At 40.1% G+C, this 21,183-nt stretch overlaps 1 long non-coding RNA gene across 8 annotated transcripts in view; it reads right to left on the bottom strand.

The window, feature by feature from the left end:
- Window positions 1-21,183, bottom strand: part of LOC110145249 (uncharacterized) — a 116,570-nt gene that overhangs the window by 17,386 nt on the left and 78,001 nt on the right. For 5 of the 8 annotated variants that reach the window (XR_011491016.1, XR_011491013.1, XR_011491011.1 and 2 more), the window contains 2 exons: window positions 9,603-9,743; window positions 7,355-8,917 (listed from right to left, as the gene is read on the bottom strand). This is a non-coding gene — a long non-coding RNA (uncharacterized lncRNA). Of the gene's footprint in view, window positions 1-6,270; window positions 6,383-7,354; window positions 8,918-9,602; window positions 9,744-21,183 lie in introns of those variants that run through there. The other 3 variants (XR_011491015.1, XR_011491014.1, XR_011491017.1) reach the window with 2 other exon arrangements.

Consider the following 21,183-nt stretch of genomic DNA (forward strand, 5'->3'; position numbering starts at 1 on the left):
GCCACCTGAAGCTGAGACAACTCGTTGGAAAAGACCCTGAAGCTGAGAAAGATTGAGGGCAGAAGGAGAAGGGGGAGACAGAGGATGTGATGGCTGGATAGAATCACTGACTCAAAGGACATGATTTTGAGCAAACTCCAGGAGATAGTGAAGGACAGGGAAGTGTGATGTGCTGCAGTCCACAGTGTTGCAAAGAGCTTAAATGTGCTGACATGACTTAGCAATTAAACAACAGCAACAGTGGAACTAAATGTGATTTTAAATTGTCATTTTTATTTCTGTATTTTCTGAATTTTTTTCAGTGGATACACATGTTTTTGTTATAAATTGTGTTTACATCCACACACACACATACATGTATTGTGTATGTATATATATATATATATATATATATATATATATATATATATATATATACATATATAATTGAAAGGAAGGGAGAGAGATAATCTTGCTGCAGAACAAGCTTTTCCCCAGAGTACAAAATGAGGTCTCTGATGATGGTAAAGAAATGCATGGAAAAGTTGTTCATTGAGGACATGCAGATGAGGAAAGCACATCAGAAATCATTCTATATTGATTCTGAAAAGAACTGCAGAGGGCACTAAAATTCTGAGTATTTTATACTACAATTTTTTTTTTTTAATCAGTGAATCCACATGGTACTCATGCAGTGATTCTGGCCTAACATCCACATGTGCTATATCTACCTTACTCCCTGTTTCACAACACTGCAAGACTCATGTCTGTCCAAGACCAAAGGTCATCAAGGTAAACATACACTTTGTATTTTTATCATCCACCCTTCTTCTTGCTTCTCTGTCCTTCTATTCTCTATGTTTTCTCTTGTTTTATAACAATACTTAATCACCCAAAGCCCAAAATTACCCTGACATTTAAGATTTGGACACTTCTAAGCCTAGCCTGCTTTGTTTATTTTTCCTCTTCATTTATTTATTTGGCTGTACCAGGTTCTAGTTGCAGCGTGTGGGATCTTCAGTCTTCATCAAAGATCCTTTAGTTGTGGCATGCAGAATCTTTAGTGGGATCTTTAGTTGCGGAATGTGGGATATAGTTCCCTGACCAGGAATGGAACCCAGATCCCCTGCATTAGGAGTGTGGAATCTTACCCACTGGACTAGGGAAGTCCCTAAGCCTAGATTCTTTTAAATTTTGGACCTGTGATCTTGAGAAAGTTACTGGCACATGTTGGCACTTGTCCTTCCCTTTCTTCAGTGAAATAATTGAACCATGGTTCTCACTTCTTCCAACACACAGAGATTTTATGGTAATGAATTACCGTAAGAGATAGATCTTGAACTTCACTCAAGGTTTTCTTCCTGCGCCTCTGTTCCTGACCTAAAAAATATCTAGTTACCAATCAAGAACCCTGAGAGTTGAATAAATGCCTAGGGACTTTTCTCTTGTTCTTCCTTTTTCTCTTCTTTTATTCCTCCCTCTTTCTTTACCTTACTTCCTTTTCCCTTTCTTTTTTCTTTCTTTTTGTATAGTTATTAATATTTTTAAAATATAACTTCTAGGTTAATTCCCTTCTTGTCTTTCCAACTCTTTATTAGTGAGAAAAATGACAACTGTCCAAATCTATCAATTACATTCCCATAATCAAACTTCCTCAGGAGTATCTATTAAGAACAAACCTGGGAAAGAGGAGTTTCCTTCTTGGTAAACTTCAGGAAAATGAATCATTTAGGATGTCTGGCTGCTGATAGTCAAATGTGGGCAGGGACCCGTGTGGATAGCCACTCACGTCTTCATTAAAGGGGCCTTAGTGTACATGCCTTTGCATCAACCGTAGAGTCCCTCCTGCCCACACCTGCCATGTGGGTCTGGAGACTAGGACCTTGAGCCACTCTGGCCCTGGGGAGCTGGCCTCTGGGCTTCCCCTTCTAGTGAAGTTCAGTGTCACTGAAGTTCTTGTCCAGTCTTTTCTCATTTTTACCTTCTTCTGTCCGCCACTTTTAAAAAACATTCTAGCACTCTCATGTGTAAATGTCATCTGTGTGACTCCACTGGGAAGAATGGTAGGATTTGGGGTTCAGAAATCCTGGTAGCAATGGGCTTCTTTTGTTTATATGTGTTGCTCAGTGCTGTTAGTTGCCTAGTTGTGTCTGACTCTTTGTGACCCCATGGACTGTAGCCTGCCTGCCAGGCTCCTCTGTCCACGGAATTCTCCAGGCAAGAATCCTGGAGTGAGTAGCCATTCCCTTATCCAGGGGATCTTCCTGACCCAGGGATCGAACTCAGGTCTCCTGCACAGCAGGCAGATTCTTTACAGTCTGAGCCACCAGGGAAGGCCTTCTTTTGTTTCCTCACAGTCAAATAACTAGTGTGTTTAGGTGTAATTTCATTCTGGAGAGGTCCTCTGAGTTCTCCTTGATGACAGTTTTCCTTTCAATGAGAAGAAAAAAATATTGCAGAGAAGCACTTTTGGAAGCAATTGGGGTGAATAATGAATAAAGGAAGCAATGAAAAGATAAATTCTTGGGAGCCTAGAAAGGAAACTATTTTTATCCATCTGAAAAGTAGTTTCATCATGTGTATCAAGGTAACATCAAAAGGTTATTTATCCAATGCAACTATGTTTCATAAAGCATGTGCTAAGAATTTTATACACATTTCCTCACTTATGGGAAGTAGATGAATAATAGATATAATCTCCATTATACAGAAGAAAAAAATGAAAGGTAAAAATTTCACCAAAGCTCAAGGTCTATACTTCAATTCCCTAAAATGTGAGTATTATATTAAAATAATTTCACCTACTTCATGAGTTATGAGGGCTGCATGAAATAAGGCTTCTAAGGAGGTTTGCACAGGTGAAAACTTGATAATTGTTAGCTGCTATTCTATTATTATTATTATTATTATTATTATGTAATAAGTGGCAAATTCTGAAACCAGTATTCTTGTTCCTAGTGTATAAGTACAAAAAGGACAGTACTGGGCGAAAACAACAACAACAAACATACAACTGAAAAATGGGCAGAAGACTTACATAGATGTTTCTCCAAAGAAGACATACAGATGGTCAATAGGCATATTAAAAGATCCTTGATGTTTCTAATTATCAGAGAAGTACAAATCAAAGTTGCAATGTTATCACCCCACATGGGTCAGAATGTTTACATAACATTAAAAAGTTTACAAGTGACAAATGCTGGAGAGGGTGTGGTGAAAAGAAAACCCTCCTACACTGTTGGCAGGAATAGAGGTTGGTGCAGTTGCTATGGGAAACAGTATGGAGGTTCCTCATAAAACTAAAAATAGAATTACCATGTGATCTTGCAATCCCACTCCTGAGCATATAGCCAGACAAAATTATAATTAAAAGATACAGACACACCTCTATGTTCATTGCAGCACTGTTCATAATATTCAAGACATGGAAACAACCTAAATGTCATTCAACAGAAGAATGGATAAAGAAGGTGTGGTACATATATGTAATGGAATACTATTTGGCCATAAAGAAGAATGAAAATGCCATTTCCAGCAACTTGGATACAACTAGAGACTGTGATACTAAGTGAAATAAATCAGAACGAGAAAGACAAATACCTTATGACATCACATATATATGGAATCTAAAATATGGCACAGATAAACCTATCAATGACACAGAAGCAGACTCACAGACATAGACAGCAGACTTGTGGTTGCTAAGGAGGGTGGGGAGGGGAGAGAAGGATTGGCAGTTTGAGACTGCAGATGTAAATTATTATATGTAGGGTAGATGAAAAACACAGTCCTATTGCATAGCATAGGAAACTATATTCAATATCCTGAGATAAACCATCATGGAAAAGAATATTTTAAAAAGTATGTATATGTATAGCTGAATCACTTTTCTGTATGGCAGAAATTAACACAGCACTGTAAATCAACTATACTTCAATAAAAATATTTTAAAAAGAGAAAGAACAATGGTGGAAAGGCTGGAGCAACGTCAGGAAGAACAGCAATATAGATCAGGAATAATTCCTGAGCCCATAAAATGCTGTGTTGGGGGCAGTGTCCTGACCAACAGGCATGGAGTCACCTGGTCCAGATAACAGTCATAGTAATGAGAACATACACCTTAATTCTTCTAGTGTAGCAGGTACTACCCACACCCACTTAGGTACCTGCCCTTTTTGAAGATTTTCGCCACACTTTGAACCACAGGAAAAGATACAGATACCTAACATTTTCTGCATAAGAATGATAGTTCTTCCCATCCAAAATTTTATTTGCTCTTTCTTAATATGTGTTGTGCTTAGTCGCTCAGTCGTGTCTGACTCTTTGCAACCCCATGGACTGTAGCCCGCCAGGCTCCGCTGTCCATGGGGATTCTTCAGGCAGGAATACTGGAGTGGGTTGTCATGCCCTCCTCCAGGGTATCTTCCCAACCCAGGGACCGAACCCAGGTCTCCCATATTGCAGGCAGATTCTTTACCGTCTGAGCCGCCAGGGAAGCCCTTTCCTTAACATAACTCTTATCTAAAGGCAATAAATGTAGGTTTCATTTTGAAACACAAAACTTGCAAAATAATTTTGAAAAATAGCAGTGATTTGTGGTTGCCTGTTTCTACAAAAACAGAACAAGTCATTTTATATGTCTTATACTTCATATGTCTATAACTGCTACTTATAATAATCTTCAAGAACTTGGGAGCACAATGTTCCTTCTGGGATTAGGAAACAGTCATTTAAAAAATTTCAGGGACTTCTCTGGTGGTCCAGTTGTTAGGACTCCATTCTTCTAATGCAGTGGGCACTGGCTCGATCCCGGTTTGGGGAACTAAAATTCCACATATTTTTGTAGCAAAAAAAAAAAAAAAATTGAATAAAAAAAAATTTATTGGACTTCCCAGGTGGTGCAGTGGATAAGAATCCTCCTGGCAATGCAGGGGACACTGGTTCAATCCTTGGCCAGGGAGGATTACACATGCCAAGAGGCAGCTAAGCCTGTGCACAACTACTGAGCCTGCGTACCAGAACTGCGGAAGCCTGCATGCCTAGAGTCCATGCGCCACAAGAGAAGCCACTGCAATGAGAAGCCTGAATACCACAACTAGAGAAAGCCCGCCTACAGCACTGAAGAGCCAGTGCAGCCAGAAATGAATAAATTACTTAATGTTTTAAAAAGTTGAAAGACTTTTTCAACAGAAACAAAATCTACTTACCTTTCTACAGGACTAAAATAACAGAGGGAAGTGTGGCAAATAGTTCATACTAAATTGGTTAGCAAAAATCTTGGCATTGATGAAGAAATCTTATTCCAGACTTTTGGAATCCACAGATATTCCCTTAAGGCAAGTTACGTAAATTTTCCAAGCATGAAAATTTTCATTTACAAAATGGAGATGATATAATGATATCTGCTTCTTAGATAACGGAGTAATGCACACTGTGGAGCACACAGATAATCAACATAGTCCCTAGTACAGGATTAAGCAATCAGTAACCTTTATCATTAACAATCAGCAAAAATAACAAACAGATTCACAGCAGAGGAGCTGGATCATCTAAGTCCCTGGAGAGTCACTCTGGGAGCAACTCCTGAAAACCTCACGTAACTCAAAACATGCGTAAGACATCAAGATAGATTTTTCCCTTAAGAATAAATGTAATGAGGGAAATAATAGTCTGAGGGCATGTAAACCTAGGCAAATGAAATGCATTTCTTACATCCAACTTACTGTTTAATGCACAATCAACAATTCCTAGTGAGGGGAATTCAAATTATTTCCATGTATATGCATAAAGTGAGACCTTAATAATATTTCTCACTGCTGACTGTTTCAAATTTGCTAATTCATATCAGTGTGAAATATAAACACACTGTTTATCCAAAAGCCATTCAGTATCAGAGAGAGGGTATTATAAGAAATGAGGCACAGGGGAGTGTATCAAAGGATTTCAAGGGACATACTTAAAATATAGAGGAAAACAGTAGGAAATGTAAATCCTGCAACATCTAGAAGTTAAATTGTTGGAATTTCTTTTACAACTGTGAAATCTAGAAAAAGGTAATTTTTTTTTAATCTGCAAAGAAACCTAAAAAGGAATGTGAAGTGATGACGAACTAAAACACCCCACTCCCAAGACACTTGCTGTGATGGGAGAGAACAGAGAAATGTGGGAGGGAGGAGGTGGGAAACCCTACCAATTGCCTGGACAAAAAACAAACTTCTAATAAAAATTGTGCCTGAAAGGTCTAGTTTTCCATGCTTACATTTCTGCCTCAGAGTATAGATCAAGCCTTACCTGATGACCTAGCTTCCAGATTCCACACTTAAAGTCATGTCTTTAATCACACGCTTGTCCAGAGATCACATAAAATGATAAGGTTTTGCTGCCACAATCCTAATGTCAGAAACTGGAAGAGAGAGAGTTTCAGTTCTGTTTTTTGACTCTTAATTGGGAGAAGAAAGTTCTATTAGCTTAAAAATTGAAGGCTTACATCTTTAATTTTTCCTATTTCAATTTTCAAAATAAGATTTAACTATACAGTTTATATGGCAGTGAACTATATCCATGGGATAAAGATTTTAAAAAGATCACATAATTCAAAACTTGCATAATTCTAGATAGATTATTCCCCCTAAAGAACAATATAACGTAAGAAATAGTATTCTCATAATAATAATAATAATAATAATAAATAATCCTACAACATTACAGAGCATTTCTTAGAGTAAATTTTTAGTGTTTTTTTTTTCAAAACTAGACTTTTTCTTTGGAAATAATTTTAGATTTATAGAAAAGTTTTGCAAAGATAGTATAGAGTTTCCTTATACCCCTTTCCCAGTTTTCCCTATCATTTACACCTAACATTACTGTAGTACATTTGTCAGAACTAAGAATCTAACATGGGTACTATTCACTGAATTTAAGATTTTACTCAGATTTCATTAATTTTCCCATTATGCTCCTATTTTTGTTCCAGAATCCAACACAATTTAAAATATTTTTTAGTTTTGAAAGATTCATACTATTCAAAATTTGTGCAAACTGATAACATTTTAAAATCACACTTTCAAATTTGTGACATTAAAATTGGCACGCTGTTTATGCAAAGGTTTTCCATAGTGTTTAATACAAGGATGGCTGAAAAATTAACCTACTGCAGTGGCCTAAGCTAGTGTTGTTTAAATTGGAATGAGAAGTGGAATGGAGAGAGTGTATTTTGTACTAGGTTTCAGCAGAAGATTTCATTTGAATACAATCACTAATAAGACATCCAGGGGAAATATTAGAATACAGTGAGAAATACTAAAAAAAAACAAATAAGCCAAAACTGAAAATGATCATGTTATAAGAAACTTGCAGAAAATTGCCATAGGCATCATTTTTTCATACACATAGTTTAAGCTTTTTACTGCAAAGAGCATACAAGCAAACCAGGTAGCCACATACATTGCAAAATATCGTCCATTTGTTTTCACACATACACGAAATTGTCAGCCAACTATATTGTTTTTGTTTACTCGCTAAGTCATGTCTGATTCTTTTGTGATCCCACGGGCTGTAGCCTGCCAGGCTGCTCTGCCCTTGGGCTTTCCCAGGCAACAATACTACAGTGGGTTGCCATTTCCTTCTCCAGGGGATATTCCTGACCCAGGTATCAAACCTGTGTCTTCCACACTGCAGGCAGATAATTCACCATTGAGCCACCTGAGAAGCCCTATTAAAATATAAAGAGCCCTTACAAATCAACATAAAAATGGACAGAGAGCACAGCCAATTTATGGCCAATAAGCATCTGAAAAACTGTTCAAATTCATTTTCAAAGAATACAAGCTAAACTGCAAAGTACATTTTTTTTTTCAAAGTACATTTTTTAATGTATCAGCCTGGTGATGATAATGCAAAGTACAGGTTGATGTGCAAAGAACAAGGCACTCTTGTACATTGCTAGTGAAAATGAAAGTTGCTTAGACATGTCCGACTCTGTGAGACCCCACGGACTATACAGTCCATGGAATTCTCCAGGCCAAAATATTGGAGTGGGTAGTTTTTCCCTTCTCCAGGGGATCTTCCCAATCCAGGGATTGATCCCAGGTCTCCCACATTGGAGATGGATTCTTTACCAGCTGAACCACATTGCTAACATAGGAGTAAAATGTAAAAAATTGTTTTACAATGGCTTGGCAATACATGTGTTCAGTTACCTATTGCTGACTAATTAAAATATTCCAAAATGTAGTGGCTTAAGTCTACAACAATGTATTGTGTCTCACATTTCCGTGAGTTGGCTGCATGGTCTTACATGTCATGGAATGTTGGCTGAGACCACGCATGCAGCTGCATTTAGCTGGGAGCCCAGCCAGGGATGGATTGCCTAAGGCTTCTTTTCTTCTCCACATGGCCTTTCTTTACATTTGGCCTCTCATCATTCAAGAGCCTAGCCCAAGGATCCTTCATGTCAGCTGGATTCCAAGAAAGCAAAAATGGAAGCTGACAGATCTCCTAAGGAGTAAGTCTGGAAGCGATGCTATGCTGGAGCCCATTGGTCATTTATGCCTGTCTCTTTCCAACTACATGCTCTGTGGTATCACATTGGTAGCTCGAAATCAGTCATGCTGGCAGTACTTATACCACGTGCTCAGTTATTCAGTTGTGTCCAAATCTTTGCAACCCTTCGGACCATAGCCCACCAGGCTCCTTTGTCCACAGGATTTTTCAGGCAGGCATACTGGAGTGTGTTGCCATTTCCTATACAGGGGATCTTCCTGACCTAGGGATCAAACCTACATCTCCTCTGTCTTCTGCATTTCAGGCGGATTCTTAGAAATTGGCAAATGCTCTAAATCAGGACTTTTAATTATTTTTCAAAAAGCTGAAAGTCACACAGCTTCACATCCATCACATTCTGTTTCTTCAAGCGAGTCACAAATCCAGCCCAGAGTCCCTGTGGAAGAAGAAACAAATTTTACCTCTTGATCTGAAGAGTGACCATGAATTTGTGACCATATTTAATCCAACAGAGCCTTCCCTCTGGCCACAAATTATTTATATTCTTTCTCATGCAAAAAAACAAAACAAAACAAAACAAAACAGACCACCTCCCAAGATATCTCAAAGTCTCATTCCAAGAAAGCATCAGCCTCAAGGTTCAATATTTCTAACTAACAAAAACCTATTATACAGCCCAGGGAATTCTGCTCAATATTCTGTAACAATCTAAATGGGAAAAAAGAATTTGAAAAAGAATAGATAGGTGTATATGTATATCTGAATCATTTTGCTGTACACCTAAAGTTAACACAACAGTATTAATCAACTATTGTTGTTGTTTAGTCGCTAAGTTGTATCCAACTCTTTGTGTAGACTGCCAGGTCCCTCTGTCCGTGGGATTTCCCAGGCAAGAATACTGGAGTGGGTTTCTATTTCCTTCTCCAGGGAATCTTCCCTACCTAATGGATCAAACCTGTGTCTCCTGCTTGCCAGGCAGATTCTTTACCACTGAACCACCTGCGAAGCCCCTTAATCAACTATATTCCAGTATAAAATTAAAAGTTTAAAAAAATGTTTTAAATAATAAAATAAACACCCACTTTGGAATTGAATTTTTTAGAAGTTCAATATTTCATGACCTGAATCATGCTCAGATGTGACTGCAGCTCCTCTGGGCCTAGAAAGCTGTGAACTGTGAACTTTCCCAACTTGCCTCCACTCTTCCACCCCTACCAGGCATTCCGTGGTGAGAAGTGGACAGGAAAGTCACCATGATGCTCCTATCCAACAACACAGAGAACAGGTTTACAGCAATTCTGAAATCTACCTGGACATAAGATAAGAAATCCTCTATACCCCACCCCCACCCAGCTCTGGGCCTGGGAGCTCCGCTAGGGCTGAAATATATCAAGTGACTTATGCCCCTGGCTTCTCTAGCTGACCTCTCTTCATTCAGGAGTCTAGGGCAAAGCTCTTTACAGAATGCTAGCTGGTTTCTAGAGAACAATAGTAGAAACTGCTATGTCTCTCAAAGGCTAGGTCTGCTGATTCGCGTTGTTGTATAGCAAAAACCAACACCACATTGTAAGGCAATTTTCCTCCAATTAAAAGATAATTTTTAAAAAAGGCTAGGCCTGGAATAGCAATAGTGTCTTCATACCTAGTGTTTCCATATTTAGCAAATAAAAATACAGAATGCCTCATGAAAAGATGCTCAACATCACTGATTCTTAAACGCAAATCACAATGGGATATAACTTTACACCTGTCAGAATGGCTATCATCAAAAAGTCTACAAATAACATATTAGTAAGGAAATGGGAAACGGGAACCTTTGTAAACTATTGGTGGAAAAGTACATTGGTGCAGCTACTGTGGAAAACAGTATGGAGCATCCTCAAAAACTCCAAAATAGGACTCCCATATGACCCAGCAATTCTACTCTTGAGTATATATCTCAAATAAATGAAAATACTAATTCAAAAATATACATGCACCCCAATGTTCATTGCAACACTATTTATAGCAGCCAGGACATGGATGCAACCCAGGTGTCCATCAACAGACAAATGGATTAAGAAGATTTACTTAGTCATAAGAAGAATGAACTTCTGCCATTTGTAGCAATGTGGCTGGACCTAGAGAATATGTTATGTTAGTGAAATAAATCAGACAGGGAAAGATAAATACTATAGGATATCACTTATCTGTGGAATCTAAGAAATAATACAAATTAATGTATGTGCAAAACAGAAACACAAACAGATACAGAAAACCAACTTGTGGTTACCAAAGTGGGGAGGGAGAGAGAGGAGAGACACATGAGGAATATGGGATTAACATATACAAACTACTGTGCATAAAATAGATAAGCAACAAGAATATATTGTATAGCACAGGGAATTATAGCCATCATCTTGTAATAACTTACAACTGAGCATAATCTGCAAAAATATTGAGTCATCATGCTGTACACATGAAGATAATATTTTATACATCAGCTACACAACAATAAAAAGGTACAGAATACCCAGTTAAACTTGAATGTCAGATAAATCACAAATAATATTTTAGTATAAGTATGTCCCACTTTTCTGTTTATTTGACAGTCTAATTTTACTGAGTATCTTGCATTTTACCTGGCAATTGTGTTTTCACCACATTCTGAAGGTCAAAGTAAGTCACTCAAGGATAAGGAAAGGAGATGTCATTTTTCTGTGTGTGTGTGTCATCTTAGTTGCATCATGTGGGATCTTTTATTGCAGCATGGGCTGTCTCATTGTGGCACATAGGCTCCAGAGCAAGCAGGTTTCAGGAGTTGCAGCACAAGCTTGACTGCTTTGAGGCTTATGGGATCTTAGTTCCCTGACCAGGGATTGAACTCACATCCCCTACATTGCAAGGCAGTTTCTTAACCACTGGATGATGAGGGAAGTCCTGAGACATTACTTTTTTTAAAATTTAACTTTTATTTATTATTGAAGTATAGTTGATCTACAATGTTGTATTAATTTCTGCTGTAGGGCAAAATGATTCAGTTACACACATACATATGCTCTTTTTTATATTCTTTTCCATGATGGCTTATTACATGACATTGAATACAGATCCTCATGCCATCCTGTAGGATCTTGTTGATTATCCATTCTGTATGTAACTGCTTGCATCTGCTAACCCCAGCCTCCCTCTCCATTCCCTTCTCACCCTTCCCTGCCCTTGGCAACCATAAGTCTGTTCTCTAGAGACACCCCTTATTGACGGATGAGTGGCATGCTTGTACAGGGCGAGGAGAAGTTAATGATGGCTATTTTTCAGACTATCACCCTTAGCAAAAAGCCTTGAAAATCTGCATCTCATTATAAAACCAATGATTTTATTTCTAGGGATTTTTTTTAAGCACATGATTAAAGATGTGTCAAAGATTTAGCTACATGAAAGTTCACTGTAGAACTGCTTGTAGTGGTGAAAAACAGGAACAAGCTAGATGTACAAAAGATAAGAAATAAGTATATTTATAGCGGCCCTAATATGCTCAAGCACTGAGTTGAGCCCTGAAGAGATAGTGGACAACATGGAAAACCTGTGGCCTCAGAGATTTTAAAGGCTAAAGGCACAAGGTTGACATTAAACAGAAATCATATATTTGACTAATTGACTGTAAGTGTGCTAATTGCCACAAAGCAAAACTACTGGGTGCTATGGAATCACCAAGAGATCTAAACTACTGGGGACTGGTTTAGGAGAAGGAGCAGGAAACAAAGAGAAAACATGAGGAAAGAGAGCATTAAGCAGAGTGAAGAGCAAAAGGATCCTAACTGTATATTTATTTACATGTAAAGGTGATCACAATAAACGGATACGAGATGCTCATGAGACATCCAAGTGGAGATGCCGAATTGCATTTAGATATACAAGTTGGGATCCTGGGGAAGGTTAGATTTGTATATATACACTTTGAAGTTACCAGTCTATAATAGTCACCGGGCAGTGATATAGGAAAATCAGGGGAGTAGGGTATCACAAAGCAGCTTCCCGCATGGTGCTAGTGATAAAGAACCTGCCTGCCAATGCAGGAGTCATAAGAGACATGGGTTCAATCCCTAGACGGGGAAGATCCCCTGGAGGAGGCCATGCAACCCATTTCAGTATTCTTGCTTAGAGAACCCCATGGACAGAGGAGCCTGGAGGGCTACCGTCCACAGGGTGGCAAAGAGCTGAACATGACTGAAGAAACATACCATGACTTAGCACGTACACATGCACGCAGGGTATCACAGAAGCCAAGAAAAGTTTTGAGGAGATCATGGTCACTTGGGAGAAATGCCACCGAGTTGTTACATAGATGAAGGCAAAATGTGACCACTGAGTTTGGTAACATGGAGGTTACTGATGAATCTTTTAGAAGTTTCATATGTAGTGGGGAGGACAAAGGCCTATATGAAATGGACTGAAAATAGGTGATGCAGTGGGGAAGGCATTCACTTGAGAAGTTTTTCTGTGAGAGAGCAGGAAAATGGGGTAGCAGCTAGACAGGAATGGAAGGTCAAGAGCAGGTTTGTTGGCTGAAGGAATCAACCCCCTAGAAAGATGTAAACTGATAATTCAGGAAAGGGATGTCTATTTGTGGGAGTAAAGTCTTTGAGAAAGTGAAAGGGGATGAGGTACAGAGCACAAGGAAAGGGTTGGCTTTATCTAGGAACAGGGATGTTTCCTCCTATGATAGCGGATGAAAGACAGTGGGTCCTGATTCAAGAGGCTGCAAAGACAGTGAAAAGAAAATGAGAAGGTGTCCATTTACTTCTATTTCTCATGAAGCATGAATCAAATCCACCAGTAAGAAGGGGAAGAAAGAAAGGGGAGATTAGAACAGGTTCTCTGAGTATACTATACATCTCATGTTGATCCTGCTAATTTGAAAATTAATGCACGTATAGACTCTCAGTTCAGCTCAGTTCAGTCACTCAGTCATGTCTGACTCTGCAACCCCATGAATCACAGCACTCCAGGCCTCCCTGTCCATCACCAACTCCCAGAGTTTACCCAAACCCATGTCCATCAAGTTGGTGATGCCATCCAGCCATCTCATCCTCTGTTGTCCCCTTCTCCTCCTGCCCCCAATCCTTCCCAGCATCAGGGTCTTTTCCAATGAGTCAACTCTTTGCCTGAGGTGGCCAAAGTACAGGAGTTTCAGCTTCAGCATCAGTCCTTCCAATGAACACTCAGGACTGATTTCCTTTAGGATGGACTGGGTGGATCTCCTTGCAGTCCAAGGGACTCTAAAGAGTCTTCTCCAGCACCACAGTTCAAAAGCATCAATTCTTCGGTGCTTAGCTTTCTCCACAGTCCAACTCTCATATCCATATTTGACCACTAGAAAAACCATAGCCTTGACCAGACGAATGAAAAGGAGTACGTCAAGGCTGTATATTGTCACCCTGCTTATTTAACTTATATGCAGAGTACATCATGAGAAATGCTGGGCTGGAGGAAGCACAAGCTAGAATCAAGATTGCTGGGAGAAATATCAATAACCTCAGATATGCAAATGACACCAGCCTTATGGCAGAAAGTGAAGAGGAAGTAAAGAGCTTCTTGATGAAAGTGAAAGAGGACAGTGAGAAAGTTGGCTTAAAGTTCAACATTCAGAAAACTAAGATCATGGCATCTGGTCTCATCACTTCATGGCAAATAGATCGGGAAATGGTGGAGACAGTGGCAGACTTTATTTTTGGGGACTCCAAAATCACTGCAGATGGTGATTGCAGCCATGAAATTAAAAGACGCTTACTTCTTGGAAGGAAAGTTATGACCAACCTAGACAGCATATTATAAAGCAGAGACATTACTTTGCCAACAAAGGTCTGTCTAGTCAAAGCTATGGTTTTTCCAGTAGTCATGTATGGATGTGAGAGTTGGACTTTAAAGAAAGCTGAGTGCCGAAGAATTGATGCTTTTGAACTGTGGTGTTGGAGAAGACTCTTGAGAGTCCCTTGGACTGCAAGGAGATCCAACCAGTCCATCCTAAAGGAAATCAGTCCTGAATATTCATTGGAAGGACTGGTGTTGAAGCTGAAACTCCAATACTTTGGCCACCTGATGCAAAGAACTGACTCATCTGAAAAGGTCCTCATGCTGGGAAAGATAGAAGGCAGAAGAAGGGGATGACAGAGAATGAGATTTGGATGGCATCACCAACTCAACGGACATGAGTTTTAGTAAACTCCAGGAGTTGGTGATGGTCAGGGAGGCCTGGTGTGCTGCAGTCCATGGGGTCACAAAGAGTCAGACACTACTGAGTGACTTAACTGAACTGAAAGGAAAGTAACCCTGAATATTCATTGGAAAGACTGATGCTGAAGCTGAAGCTCTAACACTTTGGCCACCTGATGCGAAGAGCTGACACATTGGAAAAGACCCTGATGCTGGGAAGGATTGAGGGCAGGAGAAGATGGAGGGTACAGAGTATGAGATGGTTGGATGGCATCACTGATTCAATTGACAAGAGTTTGAGCCAATCAGGAGATAGTGAAGGACAGGTAAGCCTGGCGTTTTGCAGTCCATGGGGTCAGGAAGAGTCAGACATGACCTAGCGACTGAACAATAACAACAACAAAAATGAATAAGATGCCCAACTCATAGCCTTCCAGAAAAGATAAATGAGTAAACAGATGACCTGCATTTTAATGCAGCATGCTTTGTGAGAAGATGAATAATTAATTTTGCTGGACAGTCAGAATTAACAGAGACTGAGTGATGTCTGTCCTAGTGAGTGACTTACCCAATTATATAAATTGCTTATTTCCATATTGAAAAAGAGACTGAATAAGTAATTGGATAATGCATTTCTCATGACCCAGAGCAGACTGGACATGAATAGACTCTTGTGAGGCAAAGTCAATGTGATAAAATGCAATACACTACTGTAAATTTATACTATTGTAAATTTACACTACTGTAAGTTGTAAAAGTTTTGGAAAGGAGGTGACATATGAGCTTGTAGGATAAACAGCTGTTGGATAAAAGGCAGAGGAAACATGAGTAGAGGTGTGCAGTTGGCACAAGGTTCTGCTCACACAGAAAACAGAGTTAAATATAGCTTGGGGAGGAAGCACCAACTAGAGACTGTGAGAAATAAAGCTGGAAAAATTAGATGGGTGGCAGATTATTAGGGTCTTGTGTGAAGCTGAAGAGTCTGGAATGGATTCTGTAACCACCATAGCATCAGAAACTTACATGCACTGAATGAAATGGTCAATTTCGATTTTGGGGAAGATAACTGACAGCAGCCTGCTGTGCTCATTGGAGGCGACACATCTGAAGCCTGGAGAAGCCTGGACCCAGTTAATGTCCAGGTACAAAAGGATGAGGACCACAGATAAGGTATTCTTAAGTAGAGCAGCCACGTTTATGATGTGCTTCTGAGCAAAGACCTTAAACTTCAAAACTTCCTTACCTAAAATCAGAATTTGTCACAACATACCTATATCTGTGAATTGATGCTGACAATTATCAGACGGTATCACTGGAGTTTTTGGCTAACGGACAATGATATCATAACTGCCAGCTGGCTGATAGCAATCATAATACGCCACCCCAAGATAAGTTGCATTCTCATTTCAGATATGTTAAAATGTGAAGAAGAACTGGCGTGTTTAGAGCTGATAAAATGGGAGCTCTGTGTTAAATACAAAATCCAACCACTTCTCTCTCTTTCCAGCTCATCATCCTGGTTCAAGTGAACATCATCTCTTCCCTAAACTATTATAGAAGCTTCCTAACAGGTTTCACTAGTTCTGCCCTTAATGTCCCCTCCTCTCCTCCTAAATTTATCCTCAGGAGAGTCAAATCATGTCATTCCTTTGTGCAAAATCCCTAGTGGCTTCTTGCTCCACTCAGACAAAACATCCAAATCCTCATGGAGGCTACTAGACTCCTCATTAGCTCAGGTTACATGACCCCATCTCCTGCTCCTCTCCCTCCAGACAAACGGGTATCCTCCAACACTTCCACTGCCACCTCAGGCAATTTATACTTCCTGATCCCTCTGCAAGACCCACTCTTCTTCCAGGTATCTGCAAGGCTCAACTGATAGTCTTTCATCAACATCACCTTTCCAGGGAGGCCTCCTTTATCTTCCTTTGCCTGATATTGTTTTGGTAGGGCAGGGATAGACTGGAGGACTGGGATTGATGCAAGGGCCTCCCTGGTGGGTCAGCGGTAAAGACTCTGCTGCCACTGTAGGAGACATGGGTTCGATCCCTGGGTTGGGAAAATCCCCTGGAGAAGGATTGGCAACCCATTCCAGTATTCTTGCTTGGGAAGTTCCATCGACAGAGGAGTCTGGCGGACTATAGTCCTTAGGGTCACAGAGAGTCAGACACAACTTAGCAACCAAACATATACACACTACTATGTATAAAATAAATAACTAATAAGAACTTACTGTATAGCACAGGAAACTCTATTCAACACTCTAATGACCTATGTGGGAACAGTATCTAAAAATGAGTGGATTGGCCCACTTCTGGGCATACACACCAAGGAAACCAGATCTGAAAGAGACACGTGCACCCCAATGTTCATCGCAGCACTGTTTATAATAGCCAGGACATGGAAGCAACCCAGATGCCCATCAGCAAACGAATGGATGAGGAAGCTGTGGTACATACACACCATGGAATATTACTCAGCCATTAAAAAGAATTCATTTGAATCAGTTCTAATGAGATGGATGAAACTGGAGCCCATTATACAGAGCGAAGTAAGCCAGAAAGATAAAGACCATTACAGTATACTAACACATATATATGGACTTTAGAAAGATGGTAACGATAACCCTATATGCAGAACAGAAAAAGAGACTCAGATGTATAGAACAGACTTGTGGACTCTGGGAGAAGGCGAGGGTGGGATGTTTCAAGAGAACAGCATTGAAACATGTATATTATCTAGGGTGAAACAGATAACCAGCCCAGGTTGGGTACATGAGACAAGTGCTCGGGCCTGGTGCACTGGGAAGACCCAGAGGGATCAGGTGGAGAGGGAGGTGGGAGGGGGGACTGGGATGGGGAATACATGTAAATCCATGGCTAATTCATTTCAATGTATAACAAAAACTACTGTAATGATGTAAAGTAATTAGCCTCCAACTAATAAAAATAAATGGAAAAAAAAAAAATGAGTGGATTGGCACTTCCCTAGTGGTCCAGTGATGAAGAATCCATCTTCCAATGCAGGGGATGTGAGTTTGATCCCTGGTCAGGGAACTAAGAGCCCACATGCCTCAGGGCAATTAAGCCCTGCGCATCGACTACTGAGCTTGGGCCCTTTGGAGCCCTCCAGTGCCACACCTAGAGAAGCCGGCATGCTGCAAGGAAAGATTCTACATGTCACAACTGACAATTGACCCTGCCAAATAAATAAACATATATATTTTTTAAAATAAATAAAAATAAAAAAGACTACATATATGTATATATATATAACATTGTAAATCAACTATACTCTCATAAAAATTATTTTCAGTGACTTCCCTGGTGGTCCAGTGGTTAAGAACCTGCCTGCCAATGCAGGGGGCACAGGTTTGATTACTGGTCTGGGAAGATCCCATACGCCATGTGACAACTAAGCCTGTGCACAGTGCAGCAAAAACATAAGTAAATAAAATATTAAAATTAATTTTAAAAAATAAATAAAATTGCTGTCACACACCTGCAAATTCTCATTGACTCCCTCTCTACCTCCCTGTTTTATTAAAAAAAATTTTTTTTCCTTATTTATTAGAAGGAAAAAGAAGTATAGTATCTGTGGACACGTGGGCAGGCTCAGAGGGAGAGTCCTGAGTCATCCTCCCTGCTTTATTATTTAATTTTTTTGTCAGCACTTATCACTGTCTAATACAGCATATATTTTACTTGCTTATTCTATTTATTGTCTACAATGTTAGTAAGGAGTCCCTCTCCTGATTCAAAACCTGTGTGTGACATTTCAGGCCTGACCAAAGGCAATTCAAAGGCTTTAAGCTGGAAGGCCTAGGGTTGGGAGGGGGGTAACTTCCCCATCCCCACACAGTCTCAAGGACTCAGAACCCCTGGGGGAAATCATGCTCTTTCACTTCTAACCCTGAAGGCTTCATTCCTAGGTTTCTTTATCTAAGGCCTTGGGCAGAGATCTGTGGGCACCTCCAATGTGACCTCCTTATGGGTTTAGTGGGGAGAGCCTTGACAATTTTTTCTTTCCTCTGACTCAGTACCACCTACTTATGTAGCCTTAGCATGCCCCACCTCACTTTGCCATCCTCCCCTCTTCTCCATAAAACTGCAGGAGACCCCCAGGTCTGTACTGATCCACCTGACCCTCACCAGAATGCCATTTCGTGGGGGAAATAAAACAGGAGGGAGCCTGCACTTATACCAGTTTTAGACTTTCTTATAGCATCACAAGAAGTGATTAAAGGCTTCACTCTTATTTTTGGCTTGGTTTAAAAATCTATTACAACAGTTTTTTCTTTTCTTAGCTAAGTTCCTGACAGCTTCACAAGGGCAAAGCTTTGACTTTAGTCTTTTTAGAGCAGCTTTATGTTCATAGCAAAATTGCGCCCCCACATGAGTGTAGCCTCCCCCACTATCACCAACCCACCAGTGGTACACACTGGTCCACCCAGAGTCCACAGCTTACCTTCAGGTTCAATCTCAGTGCACATTCTATGTACCTGAGGAAACTGATGACAGGGATCCACCACTATGGTATCAAAGCCAGGAGTGTCACTGCCCTAAAGTCCACTGCCCTGTTCATTCCTTCTACTCCTGGCAATAAATACTCATTTTACTGTCATCATAGCTTTGCCTTTTCCAGAATGCCATATTGTTGGGATCATATAGTATGTAACCTTTTCAGATTGGCTTCTTTCACTTAATAAGTTTACAGTTCCTCCATGCCTTTCATGGCTTGATTGTCCATTTCTTTTCAGCACTGAATTATATACGATGGACTGGGTGCATCACAGTTACTTATTTATGCACCTTCACTGAAGGGTCATCTTAGTTGTTCCAAGTTTTGGCAATTACAAATATAGCAGCTATAAATATCTGAGGGATATAATATCCCTCCCTCTAGAAGCATTTTCTTTCTATTCTACCCTTTTTCTGAGTTACAATGGAATAGTAAAGATCACCTGACAAGATCTTTATTGGTCTGCAATCTGGGTGTGTGACAGAGTCAGCAATGGACACAATTCCCTACATCCTCTGTTTCCTTTGAAATGAGCCCTGATACTTTTATGCCAGGCTTCCCTGGTGGCTCAGTGGTAAAGAATCCACCTGCCAATGTAGGAGATGCAAGTTCGATCCCTGGGTCAGGAAGATCACCTGGAGAAGGAAATAGCAACCCACTCTAGTATTCTTGCCTGGGAAATCCCAAGGACAGAGGAATCTGGCAAGCTACAGTCCACAGGGTCACAAAAGAGTCAGATATAGTAACTAAAAAATAATCACTTCTGTGCCATCTCAAGGCACCCTAAAGTTTTCTGCACTAGGGCTCATCCACCACTCAATATTCTAGGACTGTTTAACTTTCTTACTACACATCCAAACTTTTAAAATATTCTGTAAAAAAAAATTAAAATATTCTGTAATGTTTTTGAACTGAACTGAACAATAAGACCTGAGGGACAAGAAGATCTTAAGATATTGTTGAGGGACAAGAGCTGAGGGACCGGAAGGTCTTAAAGTACTGCCTCACCCAGATGACAAAGTTGTCCCTATTCCTGCCAGTATCAAATGCAACCAAGTAATATTGCAATGATGGATAATAAGTCTCTTCTGCTTTCTAATGTCCATCCCATAGCTGAAGTCACCAACCAGTTCTTGCTGACTTGCCATTGGAAAGAAAAACTGCATGCTTGAACTGACTGATGAGTGAGGGGTTAAGGACCGGCTTGACTGGCATCCTATCAGTTCTCCCAGAACTCTAAATTTAACCTGTCACAAAAGTTGAGTGAGTTGCTGGGTGAAGGAGTCTGCACATTTATTACCTCACCATAGAGCACCTGGGTTCTACAGGTCATCAGATCCATGACAACTATGCTGTTGTCAGAAGACTGATTTTTCTCAGAAGTGCAGAAGAGGTCATGGTAGGAGACCCAAAAGCCTATCTACCCTGCAGCTGAAAACTTAATTCACTTTATGTGAACTATTTTTGTTTGTTGCAACAGCTCCAACTGACATTTTTCCAAAGAAGATATACAAATGACCAATTAGCATGTGAAAGGATTCTCAAAATCAGTAGTGATTGGTGGTGATGGTGGTCGGCAGTGGTTTAGTAGCTAAGTCACATCCGACTCTTGTACTGTAGCTCACCAGGCTTCTCTGTCCATAGGATTCTCCAGGCAAGAATACTGGAGTGAGTTGCCATTTCCTTCTCCAGGGGATCTTTCCCACCCAGGAATCAAATCCAGGACTCTGCATCACAGGCAGATTCTTTACCAACTGAGCTATGAGGAAATCCCAAATACTGGAGTGGATTGCCATGCCCTCCTCCAGGGGATCTTCCCAACCCAGCGACAGAACCCAGGTCTCCCACATTGTAGGCAGATTCTTTACCTTCTGAGCCTGCAGGGAAGCCCAAGAGGGATACGCAAATCAAAAATAGGTACCATTTTAAACCTTCTAGGATTCATAAAACAAAAATTAGAGAAAATAACATTCTCTTGCTGAGGAGATG

This window comes from Odocoileus virginianus, chromosome 13, assembly GCF_023699985.2.
Source record: "Odocoileus virginianus isolate 20LAN1187 ecotype Illinois chromosome 13, Ovbor_1.2, whole genome shotgun sequence".
NCBI lineage: Eukaryota > Metazoa > Chordata > Mammalia > Artiodactyla > Cervidae > Odocoileus > Odocoileus virginianus.